The sequence below is a fragment of the Eptatretus burgeri genome, chromosome 4 (genome assembly GCF_056783735.1).
Source record: "Eptatretus burgeri isolate ZD-2024b chromosome 4, Ebu_testis_v1, whole genome shotgun sequence".
NCBI lineage: Eukaryota > Metazoa > Chordata > Myxini > Myxiniformes > Myxinidae > Eptatretus > Eptatretus burgeri.
In genome coordinates, this window is record NC_140964.1 from 74,890,514 (window position 1) to 74,915,139 (window position 24,626).

The 24,626-nt window shown below is 43.6% G+C and overlaps 1 protein-coding gene and 1 pseudogene across 2 annotated transcripts in view; one reads left to right on the forward strand and one right to left on the reverse strand.

The window, feature by feature from the left end:
• The window catches only part of LOC147028374 (uncharacterized), a 183,313-nt gene extending 167,417 nt beyond the window's left edge, over positions 1-15,896 (reverse strand). The window contains exon 1 of one of the 2 annotated variants that reach the window (XM_085878702.1): positions 15,838-15,896. The gene's annotated coding sequence lies outside the window, so the exon portion shown is untranslated. Of the gene's footprint in view, positions 1-14,235; positions 14,351-15,837 lie in introns of those variants that run through there. The other variant, XM_085878703.1, reaches the window with a different exon arrangement.
• Positions 15,897-20,350: 4,454 nt separating this feature from the next.
• On the forward strand, positions 20,351-23,324 carry LOC147028375 (uncharacterized; annotated as a pseudogene).
• The last annotated feature ends 1,302 nt before the right edge of the window (positions 23,325-24,626 follow it).

Consider the following 24,626-nt stretch of genomic DNA (forward strand, 5'->3'; position numbering starts at 1 on the left):
TATATATATATATATATATATATATATATACATATATATATATATATATATATATATATATATATATATATAAATAAATATAAATATATGTATATATATATATATATATATATATGTATATATATATGTATATATATATATGTATATATATATGTATATATATATATGTGTGTGTGTGTGTAGTGGCCAACAAAAGTATTCACCGCTGATCAATCATACCACATTTAGATGAATTACGAATTATGCAGAAACAACTTTTGCAAATGAATTTTTGTATTATAAATGAAGAGATCAAACTGAACACTGTTGGAGGTGGAGGAACACTGTCCGCCCCTCTCTTCCTCTTGCAAAGTCTCCCGGCGCCCACCCCCGGTAGAGGTTATATGTCAGGAATACCTGCAAAAACACATACAAATCACAATACACTGGTTGCAAAAGTATTCATCCCCTTAGGTCAGTACTTGTTGGAAGCATCTTTTGCAGCAATGACTGCTCTGTGTGTTTTGGAGTTGGTCTCTGCCAGCTTTGCACAGTGAGATGGTGAAATCCTTGCCCATTCTTCACGTGAAAATTGCTCTAGTTCTGCCAAGTTTGATGGGGATCGTCAATGGACTGCAATTTTCAAGTCTCGCCATAAATGTTCAATTGGGTTTAAGTCAGGATTTTAACTGAGCCACTCAAAAGAACATTTATTTTCTTCTTATTCAGCTCCTCCAATGTTGCTTTATCTTTGTGCTTCGGATCATTGTCCTGCTGAAATGTGAATCTCCGACCCAGGTTCAGATTCATGGGTGACTCGAACAGCTTTTCATCAAGGATTCTCCTGTACTTTGCACCGTCCATCCATTGTCCTCCAAGCTTGCGAGTTGCTGCTGATGAAAAACAGTCCCATAACATGATGCTGACACCAACATGCTTGACAGTAGGGATGGTGTTGACTGGGGGATGTGCAGCGTTGGGCTTGCGCCAGAAATATCGCTTTGAATTTTGACCAAAATGTTCAATTTTTGTCTCGTCTGACCACCAACCGTTTATCCACATGCCTGCAGTATCGTTAAGATGCTTTTTCACAAACTCCATGTGAGCGTTTAGATGCATCTTTTTCAGTAATGGTTTCGTTCTTGTCACCTGTCCATAGAGTCCAGCTTTGTGATGGGAACGGGATATTGTTGATTGATGAACACTGAGCCCCATCTCGGATAAAGAGCCTTGCAGATCTTTCAAAGTCATTGTTTGATTTACGGTGAAATCCCAAACAAGTTTCCTGCATGCCCGGCTGCTGAGTTTCGATGGGCGACCTGATCTGGGTAGAGTCTGTGTGGTATGATACATCTTCCACTTCTTAATGATGGATTTCACTGCACACAAAGGGATAATGAATGACTTTGAAATCTTCTTCTTTCCCTCATCTGAACGGTGCTTCTCCACCACTTCATGTCTGACTTATTTGGAAAGCTCCTTGGTCTTCTTGTTTGCCTTGTTGGTTGACCAAGTGAGATGTGCCAAGATAAGTGGGGGAGCTTATTTTTTTAAGTTCAACTGCTGATTACATAGAGGTAAAACCTGTTGCACTTATTTTGTAACCTTTCAAACAAATAATTTGCTCCTGAAGTGATGTAGGGTTAATTAGGCAAAGGAGTTGAATACTTATGCAACTGAGAATAGTCTGATTTTCTCTGTTAATCGAAATTATTCACATTTTATCCGCATTTTTTCTGCTTTCTCACTTTGGAGTAGTTAATGAAAACTCTTGTATAATAACTTCGATTTGAAAGAATCATGAAATTTGCTAAGGTGGCTACAAAATGTGAAAACTTAAGAGGAGGGTGAACACTTTTGCAGGCCAATGTATACATACTGTTGTGTGGAGGTCAATTAACACCAATGCTGGACGGATGAGCCAAACTAACTTTTTGATCCCTCAAATGACATTCTGATTTATGGCAAACATCGCGTGCACAGGTAGAGTTTTAAAAACCAACGGGTTTATTTCCCCGTCACCAAAGAGAAAGAACCAGTGGATGGTGATTGCAACGAGACGACGGCGGGTAGTGGTGGGGAAGAAAGGGGAACATAGGAATCGAATATATATAATTATGCACAATGTGAATAAAATAAATCTAAATAACTAAGGTGACTCACTCCAGACAGGAAAGGGACAAAACCGGGGGACTCAGCTCTGGTGGTAGTGGATAGAAGGATAGCACGGAGCAGCCACGAGCCAGTGATGAGATGATGAGCAAGATGATGAGGTGATGGGCAGGATGACGAGAAGACGAAGGCACATGGGCAGGTCAGTGAACGGGCAAGGCAGCAATGATGAAAGGGCTGGTAGGACGACCTCCTCAGACTCTCTTAGTACTCTCCTTTTTCTCCAACATTCTCTTTTCTCCTCCGAATTTGACTCTCTTTGTGTTCACCCTTTTTGCCAGACCAACCGCTCACTTATACACCCAACCGCCCAATCAGCTCCTCCCTCTTCTACCGGCGCAACAAAACACTCCACCCCTAGGAGGTGATCCATGCTCCGCCCCTCTCTTCCTCTTGCAAAGTCTCCCGGCGCCCACCCCCGGTAGAGGTTTACATAGAGGTTATATGCACAATTTCCTTCATCATAATCCCAAACTAATTATTACCACGCACCCCCCCCCCTTTTATCGTACACATGCAAACAAGACATTATTTCAGCTGACGTGTCTCTACTTATTACATCGAGATTGGCAAACTACCCATACATGGACCATGTTACTCTATACATTCCAAATTGCTTGATGATAATATCCAACGCCACTTCCCCTAACAAACATAACGATACATAATGTGGTGGTTTCCCACAGGGCAGGTGTAGTATGCATCTAGTGCTGTAGTAAGAGAAGTTGTGGTTTACCATTCCTTGCTTTTAGCTATGGCCGCCGGATAGCTCTGTGAGCGAAAAGAAGGCCATCTGTGCAAGTCTTTCCTTCCGGTACATCGCCTCTACCCTTGCCAAGACTTCCAGACTACCTCCTCGTGGTGCACCATGATAATTATGCTCTTGGGGACACTGGCTAAATGTCTGGAAGATCTCTGAACAGGTGGGTACCCTGGAGGTGTAGTGTACATGGTCCTCCAGCACGAGGACATGCTTTAGCACTCACCAATACAACCAGGGCAGGTGGAGCTCTTTATCCTTGGTAGGCAGTCCACCTTGGAGAAGGAAACTGATCGCAAATCCCCCTGCTGCCTTGTAGCGTATGTCTTTAGACAAAGGCTAGGCCCACAGCTGATACGGTGGTGGCGTCAGGAAGGGCATCCGGACACAAAAATCGAGCCTCAAACACAACTTTTGGCGAAATGAGGACCTGAGTTTATGCTTCCCCATCTGGGTAGTTGCTGTGGTGACACTGGACAGTGTTGCTGCATTCACCAGAGGGTACAGGGTGTGTGTCTTAACAGGTTGGCACTTACTGCCTGATGGTACAGGAGCCCAAACCCAGTCATAGCGTTATTGTAGGCTGCTCTATCAGCAGGCATAAAATACCCCATCTGCTTTTGTGCCATGTCGTGCATGGATGGGTGTCCCTGAAGCATGCTGGGATGCATCACCCATGAGGCCACTGGACTGCTGGTGTTACGGCATTAGGTCATGTAAACATGCTGATGTCTGGGGTTGCTGTGGCATGTACTATGGCAGGTGGCTTTCATACTCAGGTTCCCTCACTTTCCTCTCCTTCAAAATCTACTGCTGTACAAATTACAAATGAAAGCAAACCTGTCATGCTTCAGGCATCCGGTCAGCGTGACAAGATAAGTATTAGAGTTGCTGATCTGAATGTTGGTACGATGCGTGGCAGAGCTGGTGAGATAGTGGAAACTTTGATCTGCAGAAGAGTCAATGTATGCTGTGTGTAAGAAACAAGGTGGAGGGGAGGTGCTGCGTAAATGGTCACAGGTAGAAATTATAGGTGTACATTATTTTGGATAGGTTGTGACTCTGGAACTGGTGGTGTTGGGATTATGGTGGCTGAGAAGTGGGTGGAGAGGGTGTTGGAGGTTTGGAGGGTAAATGCAAGAGTTATAGTCCTAAAGCCGTTGTTTGATAAGCGTATATTATCAAGAGCACTAACATTCGCCCCCACAGACAGGATTAAGTGAGGAGGAGGAGGAGGAGGAGGAGGAGGATTTTTGGGACACACTTGTGCATGTTGTTTCAGGTATTATTGAGAGAGAGAGAAGTTGTGATAAGAAGAGGATTTGAATGGATATGTTGGAGAGTTGTCAGGATGCGAGGGTGTGCATGGTGGGTCAGGTTTTGGAGTTAGAAACACTGAAGGTGGAAGAACATGAGTTTGGGGATGCTTTAGATACGGTCGTCTGCAACAGAACGTTTAAGAAGAGGCCGAGCATACTGATCACTTATGAGTCAGGATGTATAAAGAGCCAGGGAGACTACTTTCTAGTTCAGAGATTAGACAGGAAGTTGGTTAAGGATGTGAAAACAATAGGTGGAGAAAAATATGTCTTACAGCATAGGCTAAACGAGTGTATGATGTTAAGTTAAATTGGAGCAGGAAAAAGAGGAAACCTTATGTCCCAAGGAGAAGAGAATGGAAAGAGATCAGAATGTAAGGGACATTTCTATAGGGAATTTTTGGAAATGAATCTTGGAAACTCCAAGGTAAGAGAGGATGTAGATAGCTGTTGGGACTCTTGAAAAGATGGGTTGTTGCGTGCTACTGATAAGACATGTGGCTGGACGAAGGGCCCAGCGAGACATGAGGTTACATGGTGGTGGAACAATGAGGTGGATAGGGTGATTCAAGAATAAAAAAGACCATTTAGGATTTGAAAAAAGGGAGGGACTAAGGAGGAATACTTAGTGGCAAAATGGAGGGAAAGAAGGGGAGTTTACAAAACAAAAAAATAAGTACAGAATTCGGTTTCAGATGCGATTAATGCAGATAGTAGAGGGCACATATTTAGGAAAGCAAAGCAAATGATAAGTTAAAATAAGGATCTCATCGGAGAACAATGTGTGAAGGATGATATGGGAAATGTACTGCTTGACCATGGGGAGATTAGAAATGCTTGGAAGGGTTACTACGAACACCTGCTAAATGAGGAGTTCCCTTGGAACAGGGATATTCTGGAGGCAGTAGATCCGGTTTAGGGCCCACCACCTGAGATAAAGAATGAACGGGTGAAGAAAGCCATCGATGAAATGAAGAATGGTAAAGCGGTGAGCGGCACTGGTATTGTCACAAAGATGCTGAAGGCATCTGGTGATATTGGAGTGAATTTAATCACTAAATTGATCAATGCAATTATAAGGGAGACATCTGTCCCAAATGACTGGTTGAAGAGTGTAATCGTGAATATTTATAAAGGGAAGGGTGATGCCTTAGTTTGAGGGGCAGCTATATAGGGACCTGAAGTTGCTGGATCATGGAAAGAAGGTAGTGTGGAAGTAAAAAGAATTATATTCATGTACTCTCAATCATAATTGTTGCTGGTGCTTTATAAATTTAATATTTATGCTATAGTTGAATTGGCTGTCAATTGTGTTTCCCTTTTTCTGGGTGTTGATGGGGGGGGGGGGGAGTCTTACTATGAGACAGGGTGGCCTGGTTGATGGTACTGCAACTTTTGCCATGATTATGTCATTCTCTTTCACCCAGTGGACACGTATTGCAGTTTGAGTTATTTTGCCTAATGCTTATCAGACCCATGTACTCGCTGCCTTTATATACACAATTCCTTATATTCATTTCTTTGAAAGACCTATAACCTACGGTCTTATCCTGTACTCCTTTTGGTTGTCTGCTTTTTAGTATTTTGTCTGATTCTCACCAAGGCCAGCTGAATCACCATGTTCTCTCTCCCTTTGAATCTCCCAGCCCTCTCCACTCCCACGAAAGCATATAAATGTCAGAAAATGTAAACTTAGCTGAGTGCAAATCATTGGGATGTTTACATCTCAGTGATTTGGACAACGTGGTACCACAAAATAAATGTTCTCTGATCAAATGTATTTTTTGTAGTGGACAGTGAATTTATTGTTTCTTACAGATTGAGTAACAGGATTTACACCAGGTCGGTTAATAGGACAAATCAGAAAATTCCACAACAGTGGTACAGAGAGTCATGGATAAACTGATAAGACAGAGTGTTAATATACATGAAATGCAATTTGGTTTCATTCCAGGAAGGGGCACAATAGAGGCAATTGCAGGAAAACATATCTGGGGAAGAGGAGACAACTGCACTTTATATTTGTGGATTTGGAGAAGGCGTCAATAGGGTGCCTCGGGAAGTGGTGCAATGGTCCATGAGAAAGTTACGTGTGGAGGATTGGTGAGTTAGGGTAGTCATGGCAATGTATGATGGCCCAAAAACCTCTGTGAGGGTAAATGGAGTGCAGAGTGAGGATTTTGAAGTGAAAGTGGGTGTTCAGTCTTGAGGGTTTAGTCTTGAGTCCAATCCTGTTCATCATGGTTCTTGGAGCTATATCACAGGAATTTAGAGGAGGCTTACCTTGGGAACTCCTGTATGCTGATGACCAAGTGCTGACTGCCAACAATGTGGAAGAGGTAATGGATAAATATGCAGTATGGAAGGAGGGTATGGAGGCCATAGGACTGAAAGTGAATACAGTGAAAACAAAAGTACTTATTCGTCGTGTGGGAGAAAGAAGTGTGGAAAAAAGAGGGAGGTGGCCTTGTCCTGTCTGTAGAAAAGGTGTAGGTAGCAATTCAATATTGTGCAACTCCTGCAACTTCTGGGTGCACAAGAGGTGTAGTGGCATCAGGGGTAGACTGCAGGTGGTACCTGACTTCAAATGTGCTGTTTACACAGGTAAACAAGTGGCTCCAGTTAGAGAGGAAATGTTAGTTTATGCAGATACATCTCTGGAATGTGAAGATAAATTCTGTTATCTTGGTGATATGATTTGTGCAGGTGATGGTGTGGAGGCAGCAGTGAATGCAAGAATTAGAAGTGGCTGGAGAAGGTTTAGGGAGCTGTTACCCCGATTGACATCAAAAGGGACCTCTCTCCGATTAAAGGGAAAACTTTATGCAGCTTATGTTAGAAGCGTGATGTTATTTGGCAGTGGAACATGGGTGATCAAAAAGGAGGATGAACGGAGGTGTGAACGAAATGAAATGAAAATGGTGAGATGGATGCGTAATGTGACACTGAAGGATAGAGGAAACCAAATGTGGAATTAAGAGATAGGTTAGGTATAGAAAGCATGAGTGAGGTTATGTGTAGGGGTAGGTTGAGGTGGTTTTGACATGTGGAAAGGATGGGCGTGGGCAGTTGTGTGAAGAGGTGTATAAATATGAATGTGAATGGAAGGAGAGCTGGAGGCTGTCCATGGGATTTGTTGCTGAGAGACAATCTGAGAGTTGAAGGCCAAACAAGAGGGCCAGCAAGGGATCGTGCAGTTTGGAAAGCAGCCATTTGGTGAACCATGGAAAAGGTGATGATGATGGTGATGGTGATGGTGATGATGGTGGTGATGATGATGGTGATGATCATGTCTAGACAGTATTCCTCAACGCTGGAACCTTTCATCCCAGGAAATAGCCAAACGATCTCTCGCTGTGTTTAATTATTTTTCTTTACCGTTCCCCAAGAGGTCACCCAAATAAAAACCGAACCAGGCGGCAGAACACGCACGAAAGGCAATGGGTAGGAAGATGTCTCTTTTTATTATAAGGGTGTTTATTGTGAAGTTTAGTAAAGGGAAGAGGGAAAACGAGACGCTATTGAAAACGGTATGGACCAAATGATCAATGGACACAGATATGAATGAGGGGGCACACAAACTTAAGGACAAGGAATAATAAATATTCCCTGCTAAGGAGGGACTACCAATTGAATAATACCAATTCACATGAAGAGAAATGGGGCAAGCAAGGACTTGGATTGCACAAAGCAACTGGTATATCCAGGTCGCTGGTGCACAGGCAAAGTACTGCACAGGACAGGCAGTGTTGCAGGAACGATCCAGTCAAAGACAGAAAAAGATGATGATGTGGTCAAAGACGGCAGAAGAAGATGATGCGGTGGAAGACCAGGAGAGAAAAGATGACGGTGAAACAGAGGGAATGCGAGAGATGATTAAAGCCTTAAAGTTCAGCTCCAGCCTCTAACTCTCTGTGCATGTCCAGCTCCAGTCCCTGTGACTCTGTCCCAAACTCTTTCCCCCACCTCCGGCCCCCTGGCCTGCCCTCCGTACTTCAGGCCCACTTTTTCCTGCTGCAGGCCCCGTCATTCGTTTCCCGATAATTGTGGTAGGTCCATATTCCGGGCTGTCGCGCCCATGGGGTGAACTCAATTTAAAAAAAAAAGTCTTCGAGTCTTCTTCTGGGCTCCACTGCCCATTTCACTGCTGTGGCTCGCACACAATGGCCAGACAGATTTTGATGGTCCTACCGAGCCGCTTCAATGTGCCTCGAAACTTCCAATTCCTCGCCTGGCCTCGCCTTTCAGAAGGTCAGACATTTTACAACCTTACTCTGTCTATCTTGCTATAAATTACATATGCTGCCTCATCAGTGTCATGTGCAGCAAAAGACTTACTCTGACAGGTCCCTGTCACATGACAGTCGAACTTCCTCGAAACACACAGACCATATTTGACTTATGACAGTCCAACTATGGACCCCGACCGCCTTCCACATAACAATATGTATACATTATTACGAAGCTGCCTAATACACATGAGATGGCCCCCGACAACTAACACCTGCAAACCTACACTATTTACTCAGCAACCCTCATCACGTTCCACTCAACCCTTTCTCTCATTCCCCTCGATCCCTTCACACATTTCCCTCAAAGTCTTTATCCACCCTCACTTATTCTCTTTTTTCCACTTAACTGCCTTTTTTACACCTTTACATACCTCCACTCAACCCAATCCCTCACTTCCCTCAATCCTTTCATCGACTCCCACCAATTCGAAACCTTCACCCCCGAGCACAAGCTGCAGTTTTAAGCTAATTTAGTTTTGTGGTGCAAGAGTGCAGAGCAGAAAAACAAACAAACACCTGAAATGAAAAATCACTCATAGATCGACACTAGGCGAAATGGAACGACACTTGGTAGAGCACATAACTCTGCCAGGCTGAACAGTTTACATTTTGTATCCAACTGATAGGCCGGATTTGAATCCGGATCTGAACCAAAATCGAATCGGCTTGTTCTTGTTACCGAACCAACTCATCCACCTAGTTTTGTCACAAGTTGTCCACAACTTTTAGAGATATGATGCTCTCCATAGTTTTTGGCTTCTCAATGGTGAAGAATCACCTGAAAAATTCTCGTATCCAGATTTGAATCTCAACCAAAATTGAATCAATTAGTCCTTTTTACACAACCAACCGGTCCACAAAGTTTCATGCGAATCCGTGCACAACATTTTGAGATATTATGCCATTTCATTTTTAACCCCATCTCTCAATGGTGAAGAATCAGTTAAAAATTAAATAACTCTCGCAGAAAGATCTTGATTCAGATTTTCACCAAATTTGAAGCAATTCTTCTGAGTGGTACTCGCAAACTGTCCACCAAGTTTCGTATGAATCCATCCATAACCTTTTGAGATATTGTGCTCGATATAGTTTTTGGCCTGATCTCTCAATGGTGAAGAATCACTTGGAAAAAAAAATTAAAATGAACAGGGACGTTTGAAGGGGATGGTGGGAAGTGGGGATTGGGAGGTGGAAGGACGACGAGAGAGTTTTGAGATGGAGGAACGAACGGGTGGATTCAGGTGAGGGAAGTTTCCCATGGGAATTACGTGGTTTGAACGGCAAAAAGGGAAGGATCATGAGGACTGAGGAGTTCGTGAGTTACTTTTTGGAAGTTAAAGGGCAAGGGACCGGCAATGGATGGAGAGCTGGAGTTAAAGAAGGGTTGAAAGATGGATTGATAGACTAAAAGATGAAAGTTGGAGAGTTGAGACTCAGGGGACCAGGCATATTACTTATGGAATGAAACACACTAAAAACTCAACGCCGTTTCCCTCCCCCATCCCTCGAAAGTCGAAACAATGGGCGGTAGCTGTAACTCGATTGTACATGCAGATTGAGGACTAATCTTATTCTGGGAACGAGAACTAGTTCATAGTTCATAACAGTATCACTTTCATACCAGTATCGCTATCGCGAATCACTGACTCGGCACAGTATTTCGAAAGCACACCCGATTCATATAACTAACCAATTGCTTTAAAACCAGCCATGAGGGCAAAGAAAAACATGATTACTTGAACGGAGCCATTGAGCTCGGATGCCGAGGGTTAAAAGTTAACACATACTGCACTTACTTCCTGGTACGTCTTGACATCATACGTTTCACTGTTCCTGTTCCATGTTTCGCAGAGATGCATCAAAGCTTTTAAAATCATGTACGGTATTTAAAGATTGTAAACACCTTTCTTCGATTTGTTGGTGATATACTGAGTTTTTTTTTTTCATATCGATTTTTTTCGGTATACCGGTATATTCAGAATTCCAATACCGGTATATCGATATGAAAAATGATATTGATATAACCGGTATATTGATATATCGCCGGACTCTGTTTCACACGAGCCCCACGCAGGAATTAATTCCTGTTTTCTACTTCTCTATGTACATATATATTTATATTTATTTCAATCATACCTCCTGTCTGTAATGGTGAGTATCAACCACGGATTACATCTCACATGGTTGGCTATCGAGTGCAGCCTGTGGCTTCTGGTTGCATCATTGGTTGGGACGCGGCTTTTTGCCGCTGATGCAGTGTCCCCTTACCAGTACACTGGTGCTCATTTTGCCGAACTCGGAAAGATGACAGGCTGAGTCAACCCCCTGGTGTATTAATTCAGCGGCCCAACGGGGCTTGAACTCAGGATCCTGGAATCTCAAGCCGCCGCCCCAGCCACTAAGCCAACACCAGGCAATCTCACATGGTAACACCGCACAAGCCAAAAAGAACAATGGCCTGTCTGCCACCCAGATGATAGTTCACACTCATGCAAACCAATTAACCAGAAGGCACGTGGTGCGATGGGGCAGATAAATTGAAATGTGTGGAGTGTGATGAGTGATCACTGATCTCCAATGGACGTAAAGTCCTGTGCAAGCATACACCAAGGCATCACCGCTGACCTGGAGGCTTCAGCCCAGCGACTCATGTCAAACAGATAGAAATTTTATGGGCACCATTGGTTAACCATCAAACAGTGCTGTCTATCTGGATTTCATGCTTATTTACCTCTTATGAAGGTACCTTTTTATATTAAAACAAAACAAAACATTTAAACAGCTTGGGACGTGCACCTCGACCCCATGGCCAAAGTGCACATTCCAACAAGACTGTTCCACTGGCATACACATGTCCCCAAGCCCAAAGGCTGAAGCACATGGTCAATCAAACACACACATTCTAACCCCAAAAGATCAGAAGGCATCGTCAGACAATTGGACCCCATCCATAGGAGTGAGTCCCCATGACTTCAATGGAATGCCATCCTGAATTTGGGCATATATGCTCTCATCAAGATGGCATACCATATAAATATCTAACCAATGATGACCACATTCATCATTTAAATTTAAATTGTACCTCCTGGCTGTAATGGTGAGCATCAGTCACAGACTATGTCTCGCATGGTAACAACGCATAATCCACAAAAAACAATGGCCTTTCTGCCACCCAGACGATTGTACCTGCAAATGCAAACCGATCAATCAGAAGGCACGTAGTGTGATCGGGCGGATAAATCGAAATGTACATGCATTTGCTCCATTGTATTAAAGATTATTCAAACAGAGGAACATCTGGGTATAAAATTAAAAAAACAAGCAACATTGTGACATTGTGAAATGAATCACTCGGTGGTACAGTCATGATCGTGATGATTTTGTCCACAGTGATTAGTTGTTGTGCAAGGAATCATAAAGTGCCACACCTGCAGAAGTATAGTGGTATATACAAGTATAGTGGTGGAGATATCATTGTGGTGAAATGAATGAATGGTGTTTCCTGTGGCTCCTGGGAAGGAAATATCATGACAAGCAATTAGAACGTCAAGTCTAAGCTCGTGAAGGATACTCCATGTGGCAGATTGCAGCCTGACTTCATATTTCAGCAGGAGCTGTGTGCATGAGGCGGATAATGAAAGTTGGCAATAGAAGTGGTCTAAGAAGAAAGCTCAAACACTCTCTAAGTGATGTTAAATACCTCAGGGTATGTTCTCTGTGTGAGAGATGAAAATCCACTTGAGATCTTGGGAATAACCTCTGAAGTATGGGTGATAACATTTCTTCAAGAACAATAATACACACATCAGCGCAAAGTGGTCTCGATGGATATGAGGTGCCTGAAGACCTTTGCTGAGTTCAGGTAAGTGGAGAGTCAGAGGGAGAGGCAAAGGGAGAGGCAAAGAAAGGCTTTCCTTTTCTTCTTTTTTCCTTATCTACTTTGTGGTTCGTCTTTACCTGCACTGTGTGGCTCCGTGTGAGGGTCTCTTGGCCTGCTATTATTGCACATCAATTCTTACAGGGAAAGAAAGGTTAACAATTTATCCTACAATGTAACATTATAACGTCTTACTCTCATTTAGCTGCCATGTTGTTTTCTAAAAAAAAAAAAAATGATTAAAAAAGTCATCTCATTTACAAGGGATTTCCAAACATTCCACATCTGCTTTCACTTGATTTCACTCACATTGGAAGGGTTTGAACTGATATGGCCACAAATGGCTTAAACAGACAGAGAAAGGAAAATTGATGTGTTCCAGGCAAAAACAAAACAGAACCGGTCTTGGGGAAGTAATAACTGTCAGTAAAGACATAACAACGACCTGTATCGAAGGCGCGGCAACAATGGACACACATGTTGATGATTATAAATAGGTTAAGAGATAAATTTGGAGCAGATTTCAAGGTCCAAAAATTTGGGCCTCGAATCATCAAATAAGTTTAGATTTCAAAAATGATCTGGAGAAACAAAAAGTGGAAAAATTAAATTACAACGTGAAATGGAGTTTTCCTTTCACAATAACTTTTCAGGCCTGGAGAGTTAGAGGGAAAAGCAGGAATTGGAACTCATCAGGAAACAGTTCCCAATCGTGGTGGAGGAATGGAATAATAATCGAGTAAAGATACACGATTGGAGTGCTAAATAAAACCTTGAACAGCGTGACATTACCATTTACCGCAAGCTGCTATCGTGCACTTTAATGGCGTACGTTGTTGAAAGTAAGGAAAGCTTGCGCTGGACTAAAATTTAACCTCGTCTGCACGTAAACAGGAAAAGAGAAAGAATGGCCTTCCCTTCCAATCTGGTTTGTTTTCCCTCCTCTGGCTAACTGCACACTGTATATATACCGTAGCTCACGGGCCCCCAGACTGACTAAGTGGTGATTAAAAAGCACATGTAAGAGATGGGACTTAGTTCTCCAATTTCCGTACCAAAGCTTGTCCACAATCATATCCCGAGTTGCACGGAAGCAATTTCCTTACAAGTGTTTAATGGCCTACTTCTTGAATTTGAGGACATTTTCCAGGATGTCGAATGATCAGCTTTTACATGGAGTGTGTGAATGAAGAGATTCCAGCTTTTTGTTAAATTATGAGGTTCCAGGTTATGACACCATGATGTTATATAATTGGAAATAATGAGACCGAAGGTTGTGGAACAGGTACATTGTGGTTTGTAGGAGGAGGTTCTAGGATGTAAATGAAAAATACATTGAATGGTGAAATCATCACGTGAAAGAACGAGGTTCTAAGGCGCAGAATTGAGGTTTTAACTTGTGGGCTGATTTAATGCGTCTAAGCGAGTAAAATGAGGACTCACTCGGCTGTATTCTAATTTCATAAATGATGCAGTTCTAAGATTTTAAATTGTGATCTTCTTGGCTCCGAAGAGCAGAAATCTAGGCTGTTAAATGATGAGGTTCTGTGTGATGAAACGACGATCGATGTTCCTGAAATATTGAGGCTCTATACTTTGAAGTGATAGGATATTCTCGGCTGTTAAACGACAATATTGTAAAATAGACAATGCATTAAATCAACGGTGGCAATGAAGGATGTGCAATATCCTTCATTCATTGACGCGTTCAGCAAAACATCACACTTTATGAACTCGTCCTAAGATACGTTAAAAACAGGTTACAGCTGTTATTATGGACATCGCGGCAGAGAAACAGAAAGAATATTGTGCACAAGATTGAAATATTTCACTCACTCGTAATAAAACAAACTACGCCTCCTTGCTCGGAAGATCTCCCTGAACCTCCCAAACTCCCCTGTACATCCAATTAGGGTCGGGTTTAGATGCATGGCGTACTCTCGTGACGATGAACACCTGGCGCAAACATTCTACAGGGGAGGCTGGAGGTACTGCCGTGGCTGGGTGGCCTGTTGTAGCGACCGACTCCAGCAATAAACATCTCGGCTGCGTTTTGACCAACCAATAAGCTTAGTCGGCCCTCGTTTGGAGGAACAGACAGGCTAGTATTGCTGGAATGTTTGAGTTATTGCAGACAGTAGACACTGGGACGCCGGCCACTCGCCTGCGATAGTGAACCAGCCTCGTTTTCTGTTTCTTCCCCAAGGCAGCTCATGCCTGTCCCAGCCGCAGTTACTTCCTGGTCATCGTGACAAAATTTGGTCCCAAGGGGTATAGGAACGGCAAGGGTGGGCGGAGGGGGGGGGGGACGGGGTGTTACAAAATTGCAAGAAAATAAAAGAGGACGGTACCGAGAACGAGGCAGCCACTTCACTCCGACTATACCTTGCCTTTGGTCAATTCCCAAGCTACAGCTGAGTTCTTCTATTTTGCTGATCCACTCCTGCTCTCGCTTCATGCTCCTCTGATTGATGTGCAGAATTTCCCAACAATCGATGCATTGCATTTGAAGTATTTCACCACGAAACTGAGGAGAATTTAAAGCTTCTTATTTCTGATTCGGCTTTACGCTGCCGTGGCAAGTAAAATTAAACACTCGGAGCATTGGTACATGAATCGGCCATTCCACTGGGTCCATGCTGATGCATTCCTGCTCCGGCGTATGGCGACCCACCAAATGATTACAGTTTCCTTTCCTTTGCGAGTTGCAAATGCATCATCATCTCATGGGCAGCCATGTACATAGAAGCATGATTTTCTGATGCCGCACATTGAGTCATCGACGAAGCACTGCACACAAACAAGTATCTCCTTCATGAGCTAAATGTCAATAAATTGGCTGAACTAGGAGAGATGCAGTGGGTTCAGTTAGCGTGCTGAATGCTGCAGAGCAAATAACAATCCATTGGAAAAACCTCCCAAATCAGAATATTCAGAAAAACTTATTCAATGACAGGTCTTATTCCAGAATCTGTAAGACTCGAAGCCCGGCAGTGTTAAGTTACAGTTTTATTACCTTGACGACCTGCTCATAAAGAGTCGATGCAAAAATAAATCATCGCTCATTTAAGTGTAAATCGTCTCTCAAGATGCAAGTGTCACAAAAGTTTATTTGTAGAAAAACAATACTAAAAGGTTGCAATAAATTATGATGTGGAATTATCATTCAATTCAAGCAGGTTTGACGTAATGAGATAAAATGGCGAAGAATGAAATAGCAGTGGTTGAGGATATCGGGACTTCATGATAAAGGGTGTTGTGTACGAGGCCGAGATGGACTACTCCTTTAAAGGGCCAACTTATTAAAATCTTGTGGGGTCAGCTGGGAAACGTTTTCGTCCCAAGTCTTTCACAAATCAGCTTGCGAGGCTTGACATTCAACTGAAGGTGATTTGGGCAGAAATTTGTAATCTGTTCGCAGTTCCGGTGATTACTCACCTCCTCTTCATGAAGGTCACCGTGGGATCTTCAACGTTTACCAACACCCTCCAGTGCTGGCAGACTGACCCTCCGGCTTCGAGTCCTTCGAACGGATGGTGCATACAGACATCGATGCCTCACTCCGCACGCGAAATACCAGAACAACAGTTTATAGCTGTGGACAGAATTCGAACCCAGGTTAGGCAGCTCAATGGTAAGTGCTCATACCATCAGGTTATGCCCATGGCTGGTGTATTCCACTTATTCCAAGCAATTCAATTAGATTAAAAAAACAAAAACTGTATCATCCATTTATGCAATTACCTCATTTAGAGGAAACGTTTTTCCAACCTGTGTAGTATTTTCTGTCATATTTGGATACAAATCAGAAATACACATGAATACTGCCAACCGCTGTAAGAGAGAAATTTTTACAAGCATGCATTACTGTGTGTGTGTGTGTGTACAAGTTGCTGTTGTTCGCTGCTATCTCCACACGTGGAAGGGGTTCTGGAGGTAGAAGGGAGACCTACCGGATACCAGGTCTCAAAATATCCACCTCCGTTAAGTGTGTGTATGTGTATCCACGTCGACTTGATACAACGCTTTGTAAATCACTCAAACGCGAGAAGACTGTTAGATCTAGATAAACACTATAAATTACCATTCATTTACTGGATCCCCAAAAACGCAAAAAAAAAAAACCCTTGAAAGATGAGGTTCATCATCGCAAGTGGAGAATACAGATTGAAACCATTGTCAGGTAGTATTACGGGGGCGGTGAAACAAATTTATAAATGCTTTAAAAAATTACCATGAAAAGGCGAGGTTTTATTCTGGTATTAAACAATTCTGGATCATTGATCATTCCAAAACCCATAATAAACAGTATCCACAACATTAAAGAAAGTGTTCGATTTCTCCGAAATAACAGTTTGTTTACATTTAGCAACAAGATACTCCAGCAGACAGTTGGGATACCCAGGGATTCAGATCCAGCCCCTTTCTTTGAAAATTTATTCCTGCACATGTACGAGTCTGATTGGGTTCAGAACATGTGCAGGAATGAAATAACAACTGCGTGAAGATGTGAAAACATCTTTATGTTGTTTCCTTATAAACATCTTTATGTTGGTATATCATTGATGATATACTAACAATTAATGATGGGTTTGTATTTGATCAGCTTCATGATGATTTGTATCCAAAATAGCTCGAATTAACAAAGGTAAACCAAACACACACTTCAGTTTCTTTTTTTAAATTTCAAGTCGATATTAATAACAATAAATTTCACACCAAATTATTTGATAAACGAGATGCTTTTCCTTTCCACGTTGTACGAATGCCTTTCTTAAACGGTAATATTCCTAAAGGCCCGGTCACACCTTGACGTTTTAGCCAGCGATGGCAACGTATTAAAATGTATGTAAAACGCTGGCTGACGTTGAACTTTTGATGTTTTTTTTTAAGATTCGGACGTATTCATAACGAGTTGGTTGTATGCATAACATATTAGTAATGGACACAGAACGTTTCGTTGTGTTATAGATAACTTATACCAACGAATGCTGAACCTGTTGTCGGCCTACACAACCTATGCCCAACGATAGTCTAACTTAGGCATAGCGCGTTGCACGCATCGCCGACGATGTCGTGACGTAGCCTATTAAAAGGCTGACGCACAACGATTCGAATCATAACTGCCGTAGAAATGGAAGTGACAACATCGCGGTCACACCTTGGCGATCTTGCCAGCGTATGCCGACCTAAGAAAAATGTGTCTAAAACGTTGGGGGCACATCAAATACGGTATGAGTAAGTTTGGTATACGTGAGTACAACGCTAAAGTACGCTATCATACGTCGTAGTAAGTAGAGTACGTCAAGAAATTTTAAACATGTTCAAAATTTTACGACATACTCGGCGTATGACACACGTTCTGCATGCGATGGGGAAAAGTTTTACACACGATATGTGGATGCTTACACACGTCCACAAAGGCTACTTTTAAGCTACTCATAAGTCGAAACACGTCGCGGTAATGTCTTTTTTACGCGAAACTTATTTCTAACTTATGTTTGACGTGCTTTGAACCAATTCTTTACGTAGTCCCAACACACATCGACGTATGTAGACGTATTCCAATGACGTCTTCCGGTCGACAAAAAAAAAAAAGAATGTGTTTCTAGCTTACAACTGCCATATAAAGACGTGTTCCCAGCGGTTTTGGGAATTGGTATATAAAAATGCTGCTCATAAAAGGGGAACCCAACTGTGTTTTTGAGTTCCTTTTTGAGTCGATGTCCATGTCAGCAGTATCAGTATCAGTATCAGTATCAGTATTAGTAGTAGTAGTAGTAGTTTGTTCATGTTGGCAGTAGTAGGTGAGTGTGAGGGGGAGGGTGTGGGTTATGATGGATCGTCCTTGCGTCCGCGTGTCCACGGGTAGGTTCATAGGCTGCCACTCAACGATTTAAATGGCTGCATCTCCACTATTGAAAGTAGACGCTTGCGCTCAACAATTGGATTTTTTTTTACACTCAACGACTTTTAAACGGTACCACTCAGCTATTTTCATTGTTTACAATGAACGATTTAAATTGCTGTCACTCGCCTTTGTTTTTTGACGCTGGCGCTCGGAAATTTTAATCGTTTCTATTGAACGTGCTAAATCGCTCAAACCCCACTATTGAAAGTAGACGCTTGCGCTCAACAATTGGATTTTTTTTACACTCAACGACTTTTAAACGGTACCACTCAGCTAGTTTCATTGTTTACAATGAACGATTTAAATTGCTGTCACTCGCCTTTGTTTTTTGACGCTGGGGTTTGGAAATTTGAAGCGTTTCTTCTGAACGTGTTAAAACGCTCAAACTTGACTATTTTAAATAGACGCTGCCGATGGACAATTGGAATCATAGCCAAGCTAGACGTCGAAGTGTGAACATCCTCGTCATGCCGAAGAAAAGTTTGAAGAATGCTGTAAATAAGTGTCCTGGCCGTGGCCGTGGACGCTGATGCAAGGACGATCCATTATACCGACGTCTTTCAGCCTATGAGTAACTTAAAAGTAACGTCTGTCGATGTGTGGCAACGATCGCGTGACGTGCCAACAACACGTTAATCATAGGTTAGAAATAAGTTTCGGGTACGCTAAACATTACCTCGGCGTGTCTCAACTTATGATTAACTTACAAGTAGCATGTGTTGACGTCTGTCAACGATCACAGACCGTGCCTACAACTTATGGCCAGCGTAGCGGAACGTGTGAGTCATACGCCGGCATACGTCGTGAAATTTCAAGCATGAAAAAATTTGAGGACAACCGAAAAGTACAACGTTTAAAGCCAATGTACAACGACGTATGGCAGTGTTTTTCAGCGTGCTCTCAATGTTATCAAAACTTACCCATAACGTATTCAACGTGTGCCAGCGTTTTAGAAAAAAAAATCAAAAATCGGCATACGTTGGCTAAAACGTCAAGGTGTGACCGGGCCTAAAGAAGTTATTATGTGGCAAAGGCGTCCGCAGTGAGTGAACGATTCGCTCAGAAGGACGTAGCGCGTGACCGCTATCGACAATGGGCACCGGCAAGTGGCTTAAGCACTCGTGCAAGCACTCCAATTCAATGGTTGATAAGGAACGGTTGGCCAGGCTGTCGCTGCATACCATAAAGGATCCCGTTAAATTTAAAGCCAGTCTTCACCGCGCACACAGCCGTTAATAAAATAAAATGAATTAATGAAATAAAATGACTTTGTCCATAAAAGAGTCGCTGTGTAATGCAGAACAACCCTAGAGATGTTGCAAAGTTCAATCACACATGAAATAAACCATTTTGCCTGCTTATCTGTGCACGTGTCACATGGTACATGGGTTCGGGGTCGGCGGAAACGTTATAACTTTTTTTTAACGTCTGTTTTATTTTACCAGATTTGCTTTGATTCCCTGTAGGACACCTCACGAAACCTCTGAAAATATAGACACAGATCTCACAGATGCTATGGATAGGCAGTCCCTCTGGGGGACAGGGCATGAGTCCGAGCAGTGAATGCATTAAACCATATAACTCAATGAAGCTCTTCACTCAATATAATTCTTTTTTTTGTTCACTCAACATAATTCTCCAAACAGTTGAAAAAGATAAGTTTAATGCTTTGGACATTTCACATTTTCTTGTGTACGTATGGAGAAGGAGGGAACATAGCCTTGCTTGCTTAAAATAAAAAGGTACATCGGCTTAGTTGTAAGACTCGTTATTTCATTAAATTATCAGATTTCACAACAGATTTCGAAACTTATTTAGTCCGGACGTATCTGATCCTCAAAACAGAAGTAATATTTCGATGATGTACTTTAATTAGTCCGTGAGAGTAGATCGTGGAAAATCATATCAGATAATGGATGATTGCGTAAGATTTCGACTTCCGGTTCCGGGTTTGGGGCGACGGCAGCTTCTTTCAGGGGTCTCTGCCGACTTTCTCCAAGTTAAGTTGCCGGTTGTTATATGTGATGTTTTTAGAGAGTAATGTGTGAACACGAACATTGGTAAAGGTAATAACAGTTATATTCTTGTGTATTTGCAGATGCAGCTTCATCATTTGTAATCTAATAAACGGATGTCACAAAATGGAGTAGTTCCTATTTATGATGAAGCTGAGCATTGAACATCACCACTGAGACAACCAACCCCCAGGATGCCCACCGTAAACTGTCCTATCACTGACTGCGAGTACTCCACCCGCGATGTTGAAGCAGTCCTGGCTGCGGCGCTCATCACAACTCATGCCACAACTCACACAGCTGCCAATGTCAACGTCGTTACAGCTAAAGTTGAGCAGGTGAAACATCCCACGATCTCATCCGCTGGGACAAGTGAGGAATGGGCCTATTTCCAATCGCGATGGTCCGACGATGCAGATGCAACCAAAGTGACAGGCAAAAACAAGGTCATCCAACTGCTGGAATGTTGTGATGAACAATTAAGAAAAGACTTGACTCGCAATGCTGGCGGCACACTAACGAACAATTCAGAGGACGATGTCATTAAGGCTATCAAGCGACTTGCAGTGAGAGAAGAGAACATCACGGTTGCTCGCGCTACACTACATGATATGTACCAGGACCATGAAAAACCCGTCAGATCATTCGGGGCACGTCTCCGTGGTCAAGCAGGTGTATGTAAACTCATCATTCAATGCCCTCACTGCAATCAAGATGTGAATTACACAGAACCGGTCCTCTGTGACTCTGTAACCCGTGGGCTCATTGACCAGGACATTCAACTCGACCTAATGGCCGACCGTAACCAGAACATGAAACTCGAAGAAATCTACCAGTTTGTCGAAGCTAAAGAATCTGGCAAACGCTCAGCCTCACTCCTCTTCCAGTCACAATCACATGGGATGGATGCCGCCAGCAGCTCCTACCGGCGTCACAAGAATGAGACACTAAGAGGCTACCATGACGATGATCGCAAAACAACAGACAAGTCAGAGCAGTGCTACTACTGTGGAAAGAAAGGACACGGGCACCGATCTCTCGCCAAGTTCAGAAAGAAGGAGTGTCCCGCCTATGGTCATACATGCGTGCATTGTGGGAAGACCAATCACTTCGATCATGTGTGCAAAAACAAGTACAAATCAACCACCAAAGCCAACGCTAACGAATCAGAAGGTGCCGTGTTTGATTCCCTGTGCACAGTCGCAACTGATGCAACATTCCCCAAATCTATGAGCCTGGACCACCACCTGTACAACCATCTGTCTGACACCTGGATCCGGAAATCATCAAAGCCCCAACCGTTCGTTAAACTGATGATCGGAGCGTTCCAGGTTGATTACAAGCACCTAGGATACAATCTCTACACCAAGACCAAGTCCAAATGCATCACTTGTATGGCGGATACTGGTTGTCAAAGCTGTTTGGCTGGCATGAAATCTATCTCCGGCCTTGGCTTCAAGACCAAAGACCTAATCCCAGTCACAATGAGGATGCACGCTGCCAACAACAAGGGGATCAAAATCATCGGTGCCGTCATTCTCAGGATATCAGGCGAAGACAAAGATGGCAGCAACCTGGAGACTTGACAGATTACCTACGTCACTGACAGTTCAGACAAGTTCTTCCTCAGTCGAGATGCATGCATCAGTCTGGGCATGATCACAGACACCTTCCCTACAGTTGGTGAGATAGACAGAGACACAGTCCACACCACCTCAGATGTACTCGACCCCCTACCCAGAAATGACAATGGACTTACATCTGAATGTGACTGCCCTCCTCGGGAGAAGCCACCACCAATGCCCACAAAGTTGCCTTTCCCAGCCACGTCAGCGAACCGTGAGAGACTTCATCAATTCCTCCTGGATCACTACAGATCAAGCACTTTTAATACCTGCGAGCATCAACCCCTCCCAATGAAGGATGGACCACCACTACGTCTCATGATCAACCCAGATGCTACACCCGTGGCCCACCACACACCAGTACCAGTCCCCATCCACTGGCAGGATGAAGTCAAAGCTAGATTGGATCGCGACGTTAGGCGAGGTGTTCTCGAACCTGTCCCAATCGGAGAGCCAGTTACGTGGTGCCACCATATGGTTGTGTGTGCTAAGAAAAACGGCAAACCTCGTCATACCGTAGACACGTAACCTCTGAACTGCCACGCTACACGCGAAACCCATCACACACAATCGCCCTTCCACCAAGCACGGTCTGTACCCTCAGGAACACTGAAGACAGTATTTGATGCATGGAATGGATATCACAGCATCCCACTGGAAGAAGGTGACAGACACCTCACGACCTTCATCACACCCTGGGGCAGGTATCGCTACCGTACCGCTCCACAAGGGTATATCGCCTCTGGCAATGGATACTCAAGGCGTTTTGATGAGATAGCCTCTGACTTTCCAAACAAAACAAAGTGCATAGATGACACTCTACTATGGGCTGACAACCTAGAAGAAAGTTTCTTCCAGGCTTGTAAGTGGCTGAATATCTGTGGATGAAACGGCATCACCCTCAACCCAGAGAAGTTCGTATTTGGCCAGAAGACTGTGGAGTTCGCTGGATTCCAGATCACACAGGATAGCGTTCAGCCCTGCAAACGATTCCTAAAGGCTATCATGGAATTCCCTCTTCCCAGAAACATCACGGATATTCGCTCATGGTTTGGGCTGGTAAATCAAGTTTCATATGCATTCAGTATGACAGAGCGCATGCTACCTTTTCGAGCCTTCCTCAAGCCTGGCACCACATTTGCCTGGGACGACCACCAGAACGAACTGTTTCATGAATCTAAGAAGGTCATTGTCAATGAGATTGAGTTTGGCGTACAGATATTCGACAAGTCTAGACCAACATGCCTCGCCACAGAAAGGTCGAAAGTCGGCATTGGATTCTGGTTCTTCCAGAATCATTGCCCATGTCAATCAACCACCATGTTCTGCTGTCCCACAGGATGGAAGATCACACTAGTGATCGACTTCGACTAGTCAGAAGTCGTTTCACACACTCAGCAGAATCTCGTTATGCCCCTATTGAAGGAGAAGCCTTAGCCGTGGCTGACGCATTGGACAAAGCTCACTATTTTGTCCTGGGATGCAAGGATCTCACTATCACGGTCGACCATAAACCGCTTCTCAGCTCTTTGGCGACGGATCACTTGATGAAATCCCAAACAACCGACTCCGGAACCTCAAAGAAAAAACACTTCTCCACATGTTTAACATGGTCTATGTCCCTGGTGTAAAGAACAGAGCGGCGGACACCATCGAGACATCAAACACCGATTCATCCTCATCGCTGCAGTTTCATCCCTCAAAACACTCGAGACGATCACATGGAACAAGGTTCGATTGGCTACTAGTAGTGATGAGAATATGAACAGATTGGTGAACATCATCGAATCAGGCATACCAATCTCTCGTCAAAATATCCCATCGACACTCCAAGAATACCACCAATACCGGGATCACCTACATACTGTGGATGGAGTAATCACCGACAAGAATCGCATTGTCATCCCACCGTCCCTCCGACATGACTGCCTGGAAGCTCTTCATGCTGCACATCAAAGCGTATCATCCATGATTGCCAGAGCTGAATTGTTTGTGTTCTGGCCTGGAATCACCCCTGCAATCAAATACGTCAGGAACAACTGCAACAACTGCAACCGCATGGCTCCCTCACAACCCAGCGCACTACCCATGAAACAGATCCTTCCAGACGACCCGTTCCAATGCATATGCGCCAATTACTTTCAATACAAGGGCTTTCATAACTTGCTCATCGTCGATAGATACTTCAATTGGCCTGTCGTTGAGAGGGCATCGGGAGGTTCGTCTGGCTTGGTGGATTCCCTGCGTCACTGCTTCGTCACCTATGGCATACCTGATGAACTCTCTTCTGACGATGGTCCTGAATTCATTGCTGACAATACTCGCCAATTCCTACTGAACTGGTGAGCCCACCACCGCCTATCATCTGTCACGTTCCCCTATAGTAACTGCCGGGCAGAAGTTAGAGTCAAAACCGTGAAGCGCATGATCACTGACAACACCGGCCCTCATGGTGAGCTGGACACAGATTCATTCCAGCGTGCGATCCTGCAAAACAGGAACTGTCCTGATAAGGACACAAAGCTATCCCCCGCCACGTGCGTGTTTGGCAGGCCGATAAAGGACTTCATACCTATCCTCCCAGGCAGATACAGACCCCATGAAACATGGAGAGGCACTTTAGCCAACCGGGAAGTCGCTCTCCGCAAACACCACATGAAAACTGCTGAATGCTGG